General features: G+C 38.6%; 1 long non-coding RNA gene across 1 annotated transcript in view; it reads right to left on the reverse strand.

Moving 5' to 3' along the window:
* LOC126940327 (uncharacterized) overlaps window positions 1-17,214 on the reverse strand; it is a 130,178-nt gene that overhangs the window by 75,931 nt on the left and 37,033 nt on the right. Inside the window, exon 3 of the long non-coding RNA XR_007720709.1 lies at window positions 11,402-11,499. This is a non-coding gene — a long non-coding RNA (uncharacterized LOC126940327). The remainder of the gene's footprint in view (window positions 1-11,401; window positions 11,500-17,214) is intronic.

Here is a 17,214-nt window from a genome sequence, read left to right on the forward strand (position 1 = left end):
AGAAAAATTGGCACTAGGATAGGTGGGTGGAGCCAAAACCGAATTTACAGACTGATGAAAGTATGATTTTGGCAAAATGGACACAAATTTTTGGTTCTGCATATGCTCAAAATAGCTGTTGGAGTGTTAAAATATTAAATCATAAATGTATAATTTTTACCAGTGGTGCACTAACTTCCTAGGAAGATCTCAAGACATGACTCTGAAATTAAGTATCCTAAAGCGTGTTTCTAGAGCTATAAATAACTTCCCTCTTTGTGTAATTCCAATAATCCATGCAAATGTTGCTTTCAGATATCTATGGAAATTTTTGGTACATGACTAATTAAAATCATTGTTTAAACCCATGGCAAGTCACTGGTGCACTAAACATGACAATGAGAGTATGCATGATTGTCATATTTAAACCAAAGCTGTGAGAGAGCTTCCTGGTCCACTATTTCTGGGATGTCTATTATAATTTGCCCCATGTTGAACTAGAAAAAATGATTCATATTTAGCTAACTCGACTTTAATTTTTTTGTATCTTACCCAATTTCCCAAATATTTTCTAAGTATTGCAATGTGAATTCATTTTCTAACAGTAAAAAAGGATATAGTTTTACAGAGTTCTATTTTCTGAAGTAGATAACTCAAGAATGTAAGGAAGTAAAGCAAAACACAAAAAAAGACTCAAGTGATTTTTTTGTTAGCCTGATAATTAGTTTTTGTTTTCTTTTTTAATCTGAAGATTTGTGGAGGAAATGATTTTACTTTATAAATAAGAAACTTGGACTCATATCAGCAAGAATTCTATTGGCTGGGCTCACACAATCCGGATTAACAGGGAACACTCCTTGAAACTTTTTATTTTTTTATTTTGTGAAACTATTTCAGATTACTTTTTATATGATATTTGAGTCACTATGAGTCAAACTGGGTAGTGATATCATCTAACCTCTAGAAGGGTAAATAGTTCAAAAAATAGTAGCCCTGATCAATGCTTCAAAATTGTGTTGCACATTAGATTTGGCAGAGTACCTTTCAAAAACATACAATACCCAGGTCCCAGGTGGGTCATGTCTTAGTATTAGTTCTTCAGAAACTCTACTCAGTGGATTTTAACGTGCAGATAGAATTAAAAACCACTGCTTCAGATAAAACCTTTTTTTTTTTTTTTTTTTTAACATAGAAAAGAGCACTTCAAAGGGTTATGTTCATCACAGTTCCTGGAATATGGAGAATGATCAATAAATGTTAGATCCTTAACTATGTGAATCCATCAGGTTAAACTTTTTCTGTAATAGATCTGACAGTAAATACCTTAGGTGTTGAAGGTTATAGGGTGCCTATTACAGCTAGCTACTCAACTCTGCTGGTCCCTCGCATCTATTCAATCCTGTCATTGTAGCACAAAAGCAGCCATAGACAATATGAAGCAAATAGGCCTAGCTGTGCTCCAATCAAACTTTATTTACCAAAACAGGCGACAGATTGGATTTGGGCCACTGGTCATAGTTTGCAACCCCGGCAGTATATCATCTCTCAATTTTTGCAACTTTTTGCAATTTTATCACTATAGCTTTATTTTATAGTTTAAAACATTATTTGTTTATAAAATATTGCCATGGATTAAACCACTAACTATTATATGTGATTATTAAAGAGTTAGTGTAGCCAGACACATTGGCTCATGGCTGTAATCCCAGCACTTTGGGAGGCTGAGGTGGGTGGATCACATGAGGTCAGGAGTTCAAGATCAGCCTGGCCAACGTGGTGAAACCCCCGTCTCTACTAAAAATGCAAAAATTAGCTGGCTGTGGTAGCATGCATCGGTAATTTCAGCTATTTGGGAGACTGAGGCAGGAGAATCACTTGAACCCAGGAGACAGAGTTTGCAGTGAGCCAAGATCACACCACTGTACTCCAGCCTGGGCAACAGAGCAAGACTGTCTCAAAAAAAATAAATAAATGAATAAACAAATAAAATTTTAAAAATAAAGAGTTAGTGTAAATAAAAATGACCAAATAATAATCTTTGCACTTTTGATGAGATTACCATCTCTAAAGATATTGGTTATTAAAGAATTTAATTTGACTTTATTTAGCCTAGCTAATGTAACTTCATAAATTATACCTACTAGGAAATGAAGAGATTAAATAGAAATTTCCTAGTGCTACTACTACTAAAGGACAAGAGCTGTTTAATTGTATTTCATAGAAAGTACTGCAGTCAACAGTAGAAAATGCGGAATATACATAAGGGCCACTTTCCTCTCCAGGAAAGACATTGCCAATCAATTATGCCTGATCCTAGATGTGATCTCCCAATACTTCTTACTATTACTCCAGGCAGTCATGACAAATCAAAGTTTGCAGACAAGATGAAATCTTTATGACATTCTTAGCACAAGAGGAGATGTGTTTCCAGCTCGAACAACGTGCAGGAAATTATTATTTGCTCCAAGGGTATACATGCCCTTCCCACCACCACACTGAAGAGTGTGCTGATCTTGCAGAAGAAACGTAGAATCACGTGTTCATGTTTGTTAGAGATGCAGAAAACTGCAGCAAGTCACATCTTACCCAAAGTAGGTAGTCAGCATTTTGCACAGCATACTTGGAAGAAAGAAAAGATTCCCATAGAAATCAATTGATTTAAAAAAAAAAATCTATAGCTAAAGGCTGTAATTTAAACTTAAGCAAGAGGAAATAGTAAAAATTTTTCTATAATTTACATAAAATAAACTCTGAAGTAGAGGTTTTGGGGCAGCTAGTATGGGACTAGAGAAATGTGGGGCACACAAAAGGTGATTTCGATTGAATTGGAACTTTTTCCTTAGCCTCATTCTTCATGACTGGTAGTTGGCACTGGCTGTAGCCTGAGCAATCTCAATTCTCCTCTGGCTTCTCATCCTCCAGTGTACTAGATCAGCTTCCTTACATGAGAGTGGTGTTGGGGGACATTCCAAGAAAGCACAGGCCTTTGAGGCCTAGATTTCTGAACTTACATAACATCAGTTCCATTATGTAATCTATTCAAAGCAAGATTCAAGAGGTAGGAAAAGAGACTACACTTCTTGGTGGGAGGCACTATAAAATACTGGAGTTATGTTTTTCAATCTGCCACTCACAGTGGAGCTGTAGTCTTACTTAACACATTCTTCTGATTCTTCATAAAATTCTGAATTAAATTATTCTGATTATTACGTATGGACAGCAGGACCAAATGGGGCTTCTCTGACAACAACATCTTAAGATTCTGATGCTCAGAGCAGCAAAAATGGCCTAATAAAATTCCATCAGAATAAAGCATATTTCTGTCTAACAATGCTACATCTTACATATTCACCTTCCTTTCATGTTTGATTTCATAGAATCTTACCATTAAGAGAAAGAAAGAACCTTAAATATCATCCAATCCCACGGTAAGCAAAATTGCCAATACACAAAATATATACAATTTTTACTTCTTTAAAAGAATTGATACAGGCCCATGGAGGGGAATAATATTTTTCTACAATTCTGCTACCTTCTTTATTGAATTGTACAATGCAGTCATTTTAGTAGCTCAAGGTTTAATGTCTGGTTATACTTCAGGAGAAGCAGCCAGGCAGGCAACATGACCAGTTCCTTGATTTCCCAGATAAGAAACAGAGACAGAGAAACTAAGGGTCTTGCTCAAGGTTACAGAGCTACCTCCTGGCAAAACTGATGCCACAAGACAAAACTCCTTGCTCCAAAAACAATGTTTCCTCATTGCTCCATGAGGACAGTTACTCTAATTCGGGAAAAGTCATTATTCTCTAAGCCTTACTGATCTGGCGAGACTAGAGGTCAGCAGCGTGTTTCTGGAAAGGGCCACATAAAAATTACTTTAGATTTTGCAAGCCATACAGTCTCTTGTTACCACTATACAACTCCACCATCACAAAAGCAGACTGACAATACATTTTTTTAAATGACCATTCTGTGGTCCAATCAAATGTTTTTTACAGAAACAGGCAACAGGCCAGGTTTGACCCATGGCCCATAGTTTTCCAACCCCATGCACTTCATTAGAGTCTAAACTATTAAGACCCCAATTCCTCATCCCTTTATGCGTCCACATCCCTTGCCATTTCATCATTATGGGTTCAGTTTATAAGTCCTTTATTTTGGGCTTGACCCTTTATTATGGGTCAAATTGTGTGCCCCCAGAATTCATATGTCGAAGTCCTAACTCCCAGTACCTCAGAATATGATCTTATATGGACATAGGATCTTTACAGAGGTAATCAACTAAAATGAGGTTATCAAGATAGGCCCAATCCAATCTGACTGGGGTCCTTGTAAAAAGGAGAAATTTGGAAACAGACATGCATACAGGGAAAACCCTATGTGAACATGAACACAGCCATCTCCAAGGCAAGGAGAGGGACTTGGAACAGATTCTTCCCTCACAGTCTTCAGAAGGAACCAACCCTGTCAACCCCTTGCTCTTGGACATTTAGTCTCCAGAGCTGTGAGATAATAAATTTCTGTTGTTGAAGCCACCCAGTCTGTAGACCTTTGTTAGGACAGCCATAGGACACTAATACACCACGTGACTTCTTGTGCCCTGTGATGCTGGGCTGGAAGTGGCAAATGCCAGTCTGTAGACTAGGTCTTAAAAAACCTTGAGTTTTTCCACTTGCTCTCTCATCCACCTTCCTTTGCTATGAGAAAATTATGCCCCAATGCTATTCTGCTGGTCTAAGAAGCATGAGACACACTTGAACCAGAGCCATTTCAGCCAATCCTAATCTCCAGATGACCTGCAGATACACTAATCATAATAAATTATTTCTGTAAAGCCACTGAGTTTTAGAATAGATAGCTACATAGCAATAACTAATTGATCTAAATGTTAAATTTAACATTAGATAAATTCCCAAAACACAGCTGTTTACATTCAATATAGAACTATGACTTTTTTTCTGCATGTGTTTTGCCTTTTCCACTGAAAATTTAAGTCAATTCCTAAACACATGGTTTGCGATCCACAAGCCTCCTCTGTTCCTTTTTTTCCTCCAGTGAAAATAGTGATATGAACCAATGAATAAATGAAGTCGGTTTGCTCGTCTTCTTCTAACTTAGGCCAGCAAAATTGCTATGTAATCTCACTCTTTTCCACAGTTGCAAAAATTTGCTCCATTTTGCTTTCAGCAGCCTTGTTTCATCAGTCAGGCTATTTATTAAGAGATGTATCCATAGAGGGATAATTTGCTGCTGTTCTTATTGTTGTCAACTAAATAATGTGATCCATTTTTAAACACACAGTTGTAAAATGCCCTTTGAACAGACACACAGTTTGTTTGCTTGTTTGTTTGTGACAGGACCTCTCTCTGTTTCCCAGGCTGGAGTCAGCAATCATACCTCACTGCAGCATTCAGCTCCTGGGCTCAAGTGATCCTCCCACCCCAATCTCTGAGTAGCTAGGACTACAAGCATGTACCACTATGACCAGCTAATTAAAAAAAAAAAAAAATTTGTAGAGACAAGGTCTCACTATGTTGCCTGGGCTAGTCTTGAACTCCTGGCCTCAAATGATTCTCCTGTCTTGGCCTCTGAAAGTGCTTGGATTGCAGGCATGAGCCACCACTCCCAGCCACACACATAGATTCTTAACTTGTTGGTACTTTTCACAAATTACCTAACATTTTTGGTCTTAGTTTTTGATTGGCAGGATGAAATTAGACTAATTGGCATGATGTACGGTGGCCTTGAGCCATGATGTGTCAATTTGACCTCAGGAGGAACTGGAAACTGAGTAACAAAGGTCAGTCACACCATGAACTTCATGCCTACATGACCAACCCCCAATTAAAACCCTGGAACTGGCTGGGTGTAGTGGCTCACGCCTGTAATCCCAACACTTTGGGATGCTGAGGCAGACGGATCATGAGGTCAGGAGATAGAGACCACCCTGGCTAATACGGTGAAACCCCATCTCTACTAAAAATAAAAATAAAAAAAATTAGCACGGCATGGTGGTGCGCACCCGTAGTCCCAACTACTCAGGAGGCTGAGGCAGGAGAATCTCTTGAACCCAGGAGGTGGAGGTTGCAGTGAGCCGAGATTGCGCCACTGCACTCCCACCTAGGCAACAGAATGAGATTCCGTCTCAAAACAAACAAACAAACAAACAGACCCTGGAACCAAAGTTTAGGTGAACTTCCCGTTTGGCAATACTCTGTGCTGTCACACATCATTGCTGGAAAAATTCAGTACTGCTCATATGACTTCACAGGGAAGGGATAACTGGAAACTTGTGCTTGTTCTTTCCTTGTAAGAACAAGTTTCCGTGACTTTAACTTGTACCCTTTTGCTGTAGTAAACCATAACTGTGAGTATAACAGCTTTTGCCAGTCTATGAGCCCTTCTAGCAAGTCATTGAAACTGAGGGTGTTCTTGGGGATGCCCAAACACATAACTATACAAACATACATGAAAAGAAAATATAAGATTGTGATGAATAACTTCTCCATGGCTTATATGTGTAATCACTGTACCCTGCCACACCGTATGTCACATTGGTTTAGGGATGACAGGTATGCAGGCTCCCGACCCCATGTGTAAGTGAGGAAGCCACTGAAGCTCGTGAGAGCCTAAGTTAGGGCCTTCCATTTGATAAAATGATGTCAACATTACCATTGACTTCCCCAGTCTTTAGAGGATGTGGATCTCTCTTTAACCAGTCACATGGAAAACTTGCCCTCCATGGTCTTACAAGACCTAAGAACAAGGGTTAGCAATGCCCAGTAAACTATTTGCTGTTTATGAGATCCTGGGCAAATTCCATGAACTCTCTGAACCTTAGGTTCCTGGTTTTAAATAGGAAAGCAATAACTAGCACAGAGAATTATTATTAAGTTTAACAAAGATAATGCATGTGTGATTGAGTAAAAATTAATAACAGAGGATAGCTCTTTGCCACTGACCTCCTGGTGAAAGAAGATTTTGTCTGTCTCATCTTCTCCCCTTCCCCACCTTCTGAGAAGGATTCTGCTTTCCCAGTTGATTATTTGGAATTTGGTGTGCAGAATCAGAAAAGGGAAAGTGGTAGAAGCGGAAAAAGTATATGTATAGACTAAGGCTGTGTGACAAGCTTTTCAGGAAGACTGGGGTTTGAGAGACAGAGAGAGATCTGGCAGCCCCTACAGAGAAGTAGAAAGTGAATGGGATATAGAAGAAAATGTTAAGAAGTGTGTATCCTCCTTATAAGTGATATTTGAGAATCAGAAATATAGACCTGAGTAACTTCAAACCAACTTATATCAAAATCCTATTTGAGAGACATAGTACAGACTGAAGAACAGTCTTTCTATTTTTCTGTGGATTAGGCCAGATCACACCAAGCTTCATACGCTTCTATTTGTCTTGCTTTCCAGAAATTCTTTCAGAGTTTCCCTTAAGATCCATGCCCTTAACTTATACTGAAGGAATAATAAACTCAAAAAATGTATTTTATTTGGGGAGATTTTTTTTCAGTGTGATGCCACGCTCAAGAAATTTCACTTAGAACATAAAGCCAGAGGAATTTCTCTCCTAAAGGTGTAATATGTTTTCCCTTCTGTAACTCTGATATACATGTGATTTTGGCTACCATTAAGATCAGAGTCAAATTTCTAGCTCGACTTTTGTCAATGATTTAAATTAAATTTAAATGATTTTTAAACTTCTGGCTGGATGTGGTGGCTCACACCTGTTCCACCTGTAGTTCCAGCACTTTGGGAGGCCGAGGAGGGAGGATTGCTTGAGCCCAGGAGTTTGAGACCAACCTATTTAACTGAGACCCCATCCCCCCAAAATTTAAAAATTAGCCAGGCATGGTGTTGTGCACCTGTAGTCCCAGCTACTTGGGAGGCTGAGGTGGGGGGATCATTAGAGTCCATGACATCAAGGTTGCAGTGAGTTGTGATCATGCCACTGCACTGGGCAACACAGCGAGAACCTGTCTCAAATAAAGCTTAAAATTAAAAATAAATAATTCTAAGTTCTATCTATCTGCATTTGAGCTGCCTTCTCCCCACTTTCATTTGCTCACACCAGATCATTGGGAATGGAGGCAGATAACAATACCAGAACAGGAGGATTTTTTTTTTTTTTTTTTTTTTTTTTAAGATAGAGTCTCACTCTATCACCCAGGCTGGAGTACTGTGGCGCAATCTCAACTCACTGAAATCTCTGCCTGCTGGGCTCAAGCAATTCTCCTACCTCAGCCTCCCGAGTAGCTGAGATTACAGGCACCTGCCATGCCCAGCTAATTTTATTTTGTTTTATTTTATTTTTGAGGCGAAATTTCATTCTTGTTGCCTAGGCTGGAGTGCAGTGGCACAATCTCGGCTCACTGCAACCTCCGCCTCCTGGGTTCAAGTGATTCTCCTGCCTCAGCCTCCCAAGTAGCTGGGATTACAGGTGCCCGCCACCATGCCCGGCTAATTTTTTGTATTTTTAGTATAGATGGAGTTTCGCCATGTTGGCCAGGCTGGTCTCAACCTCCTGACCTCAGGTGATCCGCCTGCCTTAGCCTCCCAAAGTGCTGGGATTACAGATATGAGCCACCACGCCTGGCCCAGAACAGAAGGATTTTGAAGTTGCCAGGAGAGGACAAAGAGGTAACAGACTTCCTTTGTGTGTAGGTGGGAGGAGTGTCAGTGGGAGTAGCCTTAAGATAAGTAATAATCAATCAACACACATTTAGGAGCTATAGTAAACCAACAAGAATAGAGCAGTTTATCGGAGCTTCAAGAGTCCAGGCTAAATGACACAAGGCTAAAAGATCCTTATGAATCTTGACCCAGCTTAAAAGATCTAAGTGATGAGAACAACTTAAAGTATTTTGGTTCTAGAATTTAGAATTCTTCTGTGCTAAGAATTTAATCAGGTGACTGCAAAGTGTACAGTTTTGATTGTAAAATAACAGGAGATTGAAACTTGGAGCCCCACCAGAAAAGACTAAATGTGCTTAGGGATTATGGCTTAGAGAGGTTTAACCAGCTGGAGGTGAAACAGTGTGCAACTGAACAATCTAGATGGCTTTGTGTGGTACTGTGCCATGCAGAGTCCTCATAATTTATCTCTGTAATTATAATATCAACCCTAGACCTTCATTTAAAAGAAGAAAATACTTGAACCATTATTGACTCCAGAAGGCAATATAAGAAGGCTTTCTCTTTTTTTTCCCCAGAAACTTTTTATTGGTTTCATTAACAGAATCTGGCATGTCCCCTTTAGTTCTCCTTAGTTAAATTTAAACAGACATTTCGATGTTAGTCTACTTAAGTAAACTAAAAACATGACACATAGAGTCACGCCCAAGAAGAACCTTAGAAATCATCTAGTCCTAGGCTGGGCACAGTGGCTCATGCCTGTAATTCCAGCACTTTGGGAGGCCGAGGCAGGCTGATCACCTGAGGTCAGGAGTTCAAGACCAGCCTGGCCAACACAGTGAAACCCCATCTCTACTAAAAATACAAAATTAGCTGGGCATGGTGGTGCATGCCTGTAATCCCAGCTACTCGGGAGGCTGAGGCAGGAGAATCACTTGAACCTGGGAGGGAGAGGTTGCAATGAGCCAGCTGAAATCGCGCCATTGCACTCCAGCCTGGGCAACAAGAGCGAAACTCCTTCTCAAATAAATAAATAAATAAGAAAAGAAAAGAAATCACCTAGTCCTAGCTCCTCATTTTATAGGTTGGAAACTAAAATTCACAAAGGCCAGAATCATGTGTCTTAACTAATGGCAAGGACCTGAGGCCTCTGGATGCTCTGCACAAGATCCTGTTCTGTCAGAAATGCACGAGATTACTTTGCCCAAACCCCACCAATGCAAGTTATAAAAATGATTTTGAAGCTATTTCTGAGGCGAAAACAAAGACCCACAGTTCTGCAATTCCATGTGCCAGTCCCAGTTCACATTTGCCTTTTTTTTCTATCAATTATACAAATTAAACTTCTTTAGTTTTCAAATTCCAGAATAATTTGCATATTCCACTAAAGTCCCAGGTGACTTTATTGAGTGTAGGCGTTAACGGTATAAACAAATTTCATCATTTGACTTGTTGCTACATGTCTTCCTTTAGGAATCCCTTCTGGTTTTTATGACTCAAGATTTTCTTTAAAATCTCCTTGGACCAATATTTCTATATTTTCACTAAGGTTCAGTTAGCTCTTTTAAATTCAAAGCTGTAATCTGTAGCTATAAATCTGTTCCCCAGCAGGTTAAGCATACTTTGCAATTCTTTGGCAACCTTCTTTCTCTCTCCAACTTCTTCCATCCCATAATATTTACACTAAGTCTTATTTGTTCTTAGTTTCACTCCATGAATATCTCTTCTACCTACTAAGCACCCTCAGCCCAAGTTCAAGCAAAGATACAGAACAGAATCAAAAGTACACAAAAGAATAGTAGATACATTTTCAGGATCATTGTTAATCCTTGTTTTGTGTATTTTACCATGTGTGTGTGCACCATTTTGTTTTTTAATAACACAATATCTTTCATCAGTTAAAAAACATAATTTCTATTTTTCTATTGTAATATGGCCTGTTATTTCCTCTTATTTTTTAAAAAAATAATATGTTTGCTGTAACCTGTGTAACTGATATAGAAATAAGTTCACCAAAGATTATAATTTTTTTTTGCAATAAAGAGTCAAGGTCAGGTACGTTGGCTCACGCTTGTAATCCCATCTCATAACAAAAAACAAACGAACAAAAACAAAGACTTAGTCAAAACAAGTAGCTTGGCTGGACATGGTGGCTCACGCCTGTAATCTCAGCACTTTGGGAGGCCAAGGCAGGCAGATCACCTGAGGTCAGGAGTTTGAGACCAGCCTGGCCAACATGGTGAAACCCCCCATCTCTACTAAAAATACAAAAAAAAAAAAAAAATTAGCCGGGCATCATGGCACAAGCCTGTAATCCCAGCTACTCAGGGAGCTGAGGCAGGAGAATCGCTTGATCCCAGGAAGTGGAGGTTGTGGTGAGCCGAGGTCGAGCCACTGCACTCCAGCCTGGGCAACAGAGTGAGATTCTATCTCAAAAAAAACAAAACAAACAAACAAAAAATTAGCAAATTTTTGGAAGTCTTTTTGCAAGGATTAAATTCACAAATCTTAGATGAGCCAAGAGCTGGAAAATTCTGGCAAATGAAGTCAGAGAAGTGAGTAATTCCTCAGAATGAGTCTTACCCCTTGCATTTATGGAACTCTTATGAGATTTAATATGATAAATGAGGCTGGGCACGGTGGCTCAGGCCTGTAATCACAGCACTTTGGGAGACCAAGGAGGGCAGACTCCTTGAAGACAGACAGGACTTTGAGACCAGTCTGGCCACCATGGTGAAATCCTGTGTCTACTAAAAATATAAAACTTAGCTGGACTTGGTGGCACGTACCTGTAATCCCAGCTAATCAGGAGGCTGACGCATGAGATTCACTTGAACCTGGGAGGTAGAGGTTGCAGTGAGCCAAGATTGCGCCACTGTACTCCAGCCTGTGTCAAAAAATAATAATAATAAAATAAGTAAATAAATAAATAAATGTATATATTTATCATATATTTTTACATGATTTTATACTTATCATATATATGAACCAATTAGACTCCATTGTTTTTCAATGCCCCATCCCCCAAATTTGCCACCATTTAAAATTCACCAAAAGCTAAAATTTGAATTATTGCTTTACGACTAAAAAGTCTGTGAATCTGCTACCACCTATAAAATCCCTTCACAAGTGTATATTCCCTTAGAAAAGATCAAATTCATCATAAGGGCAAATTTCAAGAGTATGAATTTTAAGCCATATTAAGAGTTCTTCCCAAAGCATCTCAGGGAAACATGTTCAGAAGTCCAGCCTCATGGCCACAGCCCAAACAATCCTGGAGTTATTTTAGCGCTCTGTGATACTTTTGTCCCTATCTTTGTCCTCCTTTTCTATAGTATCGCTTTCAGGATTAGTATCACTCTCATATAACTACACACACATACACATACACACATTAAAAACCTGTATGTAGGTATATTTTCATGTTGCCATATGCTTCTGATTATCCTTGATCTACATGCATATATGCTTTTAAAATAATGAACCTTATTTATTTTTCCAATTTCATTTTACCTTAGAACTGTTTATTTGCATAAGAGTAGTCAGTGAAATGTATACTTCTAATTGTTCATTTTTACTTGTGTCAAAACCAGATATCCTTCATCTTTTTTTCCTGACTTAACATCATTCACAAGCACAACCCATTTCCTTCAAAATTTTCTCACTGCACACAGTAATTTTCCAATGGTAGGAAAGAATGCTTCATGGGTATTTCAAAACATCTTCTGTCCTAATCCTTCCTTCTTTTCTCACTTTGGATTTCTAGTATCTTCCCACACAAAAAGGGGAATATGCCATCTCCCTTTGGGAAATCAAGATTCTAAAATATCTTTACTCTCTTGACCATTTCTCACATGGACTGTGGGTATTCATAACCTCACATATAAAATTGGCAGAAATGTATTTATTTATTTATTTTATTTTATTTTTTGAGATGGAGTCTCTCTCTGTTGCCCAGGCTGGAGTGCAGTGGCGAGATCTCGGATCACTGCAAGTTCCACCTCCCGGGTTCACACCATTCTCCTGCCTCAGCTTCCCCAATAGCTGGGACTACAGGCGCCTGCCACCATGCCCGGCTAATTTTTTGTATTTTTAGTAGAAATGGGGTTTCACCGTGTTAGCCAGGGTGCTGTCGATCTCCTGACCTCGTGATCCACCAGCCTCGGCTTCCCAAAGTGCTGGGATTACAGACATGAGCCACTGCGCCTGGACTGATTTATTTTTTAAGTAATAAGCTTTTTTCATTTACGATAAAACATCAGTTATGAACCACATTGTTAGTTTTTGTTACTCTTCTTTCGCTATTATATCTTAGTAAATATTGCCAAATGCATTTTAATTGTCTTTGATATTTTTATAGCTTCATGTACACTTGATGAGGTGTGCTGCCAGTCTAATTTTTTTTTAAAGTTAAATTATCCCTCAAATGAGACTTTCTTCATTTTAAAATTTCCTCATCTACCCATAGTATTTGTTGATAGATGTCCTCAACTATTTTCTAGGTCTCTTGTTTTCTCTTGTGTTGTAATTAATCAGTTAGTGTTTTCATGCATAAGGAGACACATGTTGTTCTCAGGTTTCTTTCAGTTGCTTACTTACTCTTCTTCACAGCTTCCAGAAATATCTTTAGTTCATGTGTAGAATTAACAGGTTCAGAACACAGTTTCCTCTCCAGGTTATTGACTCTGTTTTCCCCTGTGATGTTGCAATTCTTATTCACTGGCCAAGGAGTATTAACTGGTGTACTCATTCGTTTGGGAACTTAATTGTTTGGGTTCTGTTATTTTCCTTTTTAAGGTGACTTTTTTTTTTTTTACTGCATATAGAAATAAGGAATAACCTGACACTATAATGTTACTTCCTCTACTGTACCATCTTTCCAGAATGCCATAGACTTGCACCACAAAATACAGTCATTTTTTAATAGTCATGCTTGATTTTTTTCTTGTTAACTTCCTATGATGATTGCTGCACAGTATATTAAAATAGATGAGCATATTATGTTTAAAGTATTTTTCATCTCTTTAACAGGCTTTGTCTGCTGTGTAAGGTTTGGACACTAAATGATAATGACCCGTAATATAAAATAATTCATGTTCATGGATCTCTCCCAGTACGGATTTTGAGTAAATTAGAGGCACTCTTTTTCGACCTAGCAACTTTTCTTAGAACACGGAACAGCTGACATCTTCTGCCTTGATGCTGGGAGCTGCAATTGCTAAAGGTGGATACATTCATGGCCTAAGTGAGAATTTAGCCTTTACCTTACCTAGGGTATCATTCCAACACCCATCTACCTCACCACCTAAGCAGGAAAACGAAATGTCTTTTGTTTTGTCACTGGCTTTCTTCTCCATTAAAACTATAGAGAATAGTTGGTATAACTGTAAAACATAGAGCCTGTTCCCAAGGTTAAAATGGGTTGTTTTATTTTGTCTTTCACACACACACAAAAACCTCCTGCTTCTTTTTCCTTCCAGCAGGGAAACTGGCAAGTCTGTCTTGAACCATTGTGCCTTTCACATTCTCCTCCCCAAAGCCATTTAAACTCCTTTGACCTGCTTCTCTATTTCAAGAGGTCTTTTCTTTACATTTGCATAACTTAAAGGTATATATCTCCATAACAAAGAAACCCATTGCCTGGAAGTTGTGTTGGAGTTTCCACTTCTCACCTAATAAAGACTTCTTGCAGTTTTTAAATAATGAAATGTGAGAGACTGGGGAGATTACACTCTGTCATCCATGCCTCCAGCTTTTTTCAAAACCCACAGATCTGGGAAATCTGATATAACTACATAGTCTGCAAGACATAGTGCTATGCATTTATTGCATTCAAGTCATTTTCACCCCAATTGAGTGCTGACTGTGTACCTGGCTCTATCTGTCAATGAACAACACAGACAAAACTTTCTCCCCTCATCCAACTAGTAAAAGGAACACCTGCCCTGAACAAAATGAGGAAGTTAAATATATATTATACAGCTGTGAATACTCAAAAAAAAAAAAAGGAAAAAGGAGAGATTGGGAGCTAGGGTAGAGGGCTGTAAGTCATTCAGGCAAAGTCCCAAAGGAAGGAAGAGTGTTGCAGGCAAAGACTAACAGAAGGAACAGGCCTGGAGACTGGAGCATGCCTGGGGTTTTAGAAGAACCGCAAGGAAGCTAAAGGTAAGAACCCAGAAACTACAGCATTTAGAACTCCTATGACTAACATAAGGTTTTGCACTTTCTTAAGCTTTCTTGACCCTGTTGCATCCGAGGTCTCTAAGCTGTCTTAAGAACTCCTTAACTCTAAAAGGAGTTAGAAGTATCCTTCAGCATTCCCTGAAGCTTAGGCCAGCGTATTCTGAGCAACCATTTCTTCTAAATGCATAGACCCTCATAAAACCTTTTTCGGATCTATTTTTGTTTTTCTTACCCCTGGCTGTGTTCGTAATTGCTTCATGATGACATCTCATTGACAGATGCAAGGCTGCTGACACCACGCCAGACTCACTGAAATGAAATCATTTGGCACCTGAGGGGATCTGGGCCTTCTGGACTCCTCATTCCTGGCTGAGAACTCTGTGCCCTACTTTGAGGGTTTGAACCCTAGGGGAAGAAGCTAACTTAGGAATTCTCGTTGCCCTCATTGCTCATCTCTGAGCTACCTTAGCACCTGAAAAGGGGCCTGCAAATCCTGTCCCTTTCTTTATTCACAAACCTCAAAATTTGGTGACGGAGTGCAGGTGCCACAGAAACTTAGAGTCACGGTTGAACAAGCAGGGGCTGTGCGTTCGGATGCCTACAGAGGCTACTCCGGTCACGTATGCCAGCAAGAAGTTAGATGAGTGAGATCCACAGCAATTGTGAGCTTGTGTGTCTTTAGGGGAAAGTGAATTCTCAGATCTAGCCAGTCACTGAAATGTGGAAATAATAGTCCAGTGTTTCCAAATCTTATCATAAAAGAAAAGACAGCAATCCAAATATTTGTATGAAATTTCCTGATGTTTTAATGCCGACAACTAGTAATTCCCCCTGCCCCAAAAACAAACAAACAAACAAAACCACTATTGAATTAGGCCAAACAAGAGCTATCTGTAGCCTGGGTTCTGCCTGGGGGCTGTCATTCTATGACTTCTGAAAGAATCATCTTTGATCCTGTCACTCATTGCCCATTTCATGGTGTTTGTGGGAGTTTAAAATGTTTTAAATAAGATGTGGAACTAGGATGGCAAATAATTTCTAAATTGCATGTCAACTCTGATTTATTAGCAGTGGCTGCCGTGAGCATTATATTTAGGATTCTGAGGCTATTTCTGGGTCTGCAGAAAAAGTATGTGTTAAATTATCAATGTTGAATGATGGTACACAAGGCAAGTATTTGCAATTCTCCAACCAGACAGTCCCCATGAAGGTTAGTGTTGGTGCTGGAATAAATGATTGCAGTTACTTCTCCTCCTTCCTTAGCTCTTTAATTCAATAGTGCTTCTCTCATGTTCCCTAGGACCTGGGAAAATGGAGCACTGACTTTCAGTGAATGAGGGGCCTGCCAAGTCATCAGGTGTCTTTACTTATAACTCACGAGGCACAAATCAAGCCAATGCATTCAACACCACAGGAGGAGAGTAACCAGTCTTATCTATCACTCAGACACCTGTTATAATTTGTTCAGATTTCTTGTGATGTAAAAATATCAGAGCAAAGTTTTACTACTCTAGACCAATCAGGCACCAGATTATAAATATTTTAATCCGAGTTGATATTATAGCTGATTTTAATATATCAAAATGAGTTTACTTTGGAATAAAAATGACCTTAAATACAAATTTCAGATACTTTATTTTAAAGAGAAACAATAAAAACCAACACTGGAAAGCAACCTACAAAATTAAATTATTGTTAGTGTTTTAATTCTTGATAGGGAAACTGAACCCAAGAAAGTAATTGAAAAATGTTATCCTCTGCAAGTATATCTTAGAGGTAAGGGCATTTGAATGTTTGGAAATACATATTTTTAAATATCCACTTATGTTTACTTTGAAAGGAATTTCTTGTAGAAAAATGCTAGCAAATAGGTAAGTTCTTACCTACTAATTCACTCTGTTTTCTGATAATATTCTGCCAAAATTTCATTCAAAGTAGTTGATGATCTACAAGCTCCCAGTTTCCAATAATTGCTAACTCAGTAACTAACATAACTACTTGAGTGAATAGAATAGGTAGTAGTTGGCTGATATGTGATTTTAGACTATATATAGAGGATTTGATATAAAAAAACTTCCCACAATGCCCCAAGTCACTTTTTCATCAACACAATGTTGATGCCTGAAACTCAGCAATCAGACTCCTTCTGAATTTTTATAATTCATTATTGCAATATTGTTTAATTGGAGTATCAAAATGTCAGTGTCTTTGAGACTATCAAAAAATTAGTGCTTCAGTATAAACTATTGTCTATAGTACATTCTTCCATTTATTTGATTCTGATTGTATAGATTTCTTCCAATTCTGTAACTTATAGGTAGCTAATGACATTGCAAAACATGCAACTGAACTGTCTGATAGAAGGACCAATTCTCCCACCACGGAAAAAAATAGTTTTGTCTCTGTTTACACATTTATT

The sequence above is a fragment of the Macaca thibetana genome, chromosome 17 (assembly GCF_024542745.1).
Source record: "Macaca thibetana thibetana isolate TM-01 chromosome 17, ASM2454274v1, whole genome shotgun sequence".
Lineage (NCBI taxonomy): Eukaryota > Metazoa > Chordata > Mammalia > Primates > Cercopithecidae > Macaca > Macaca thibetana.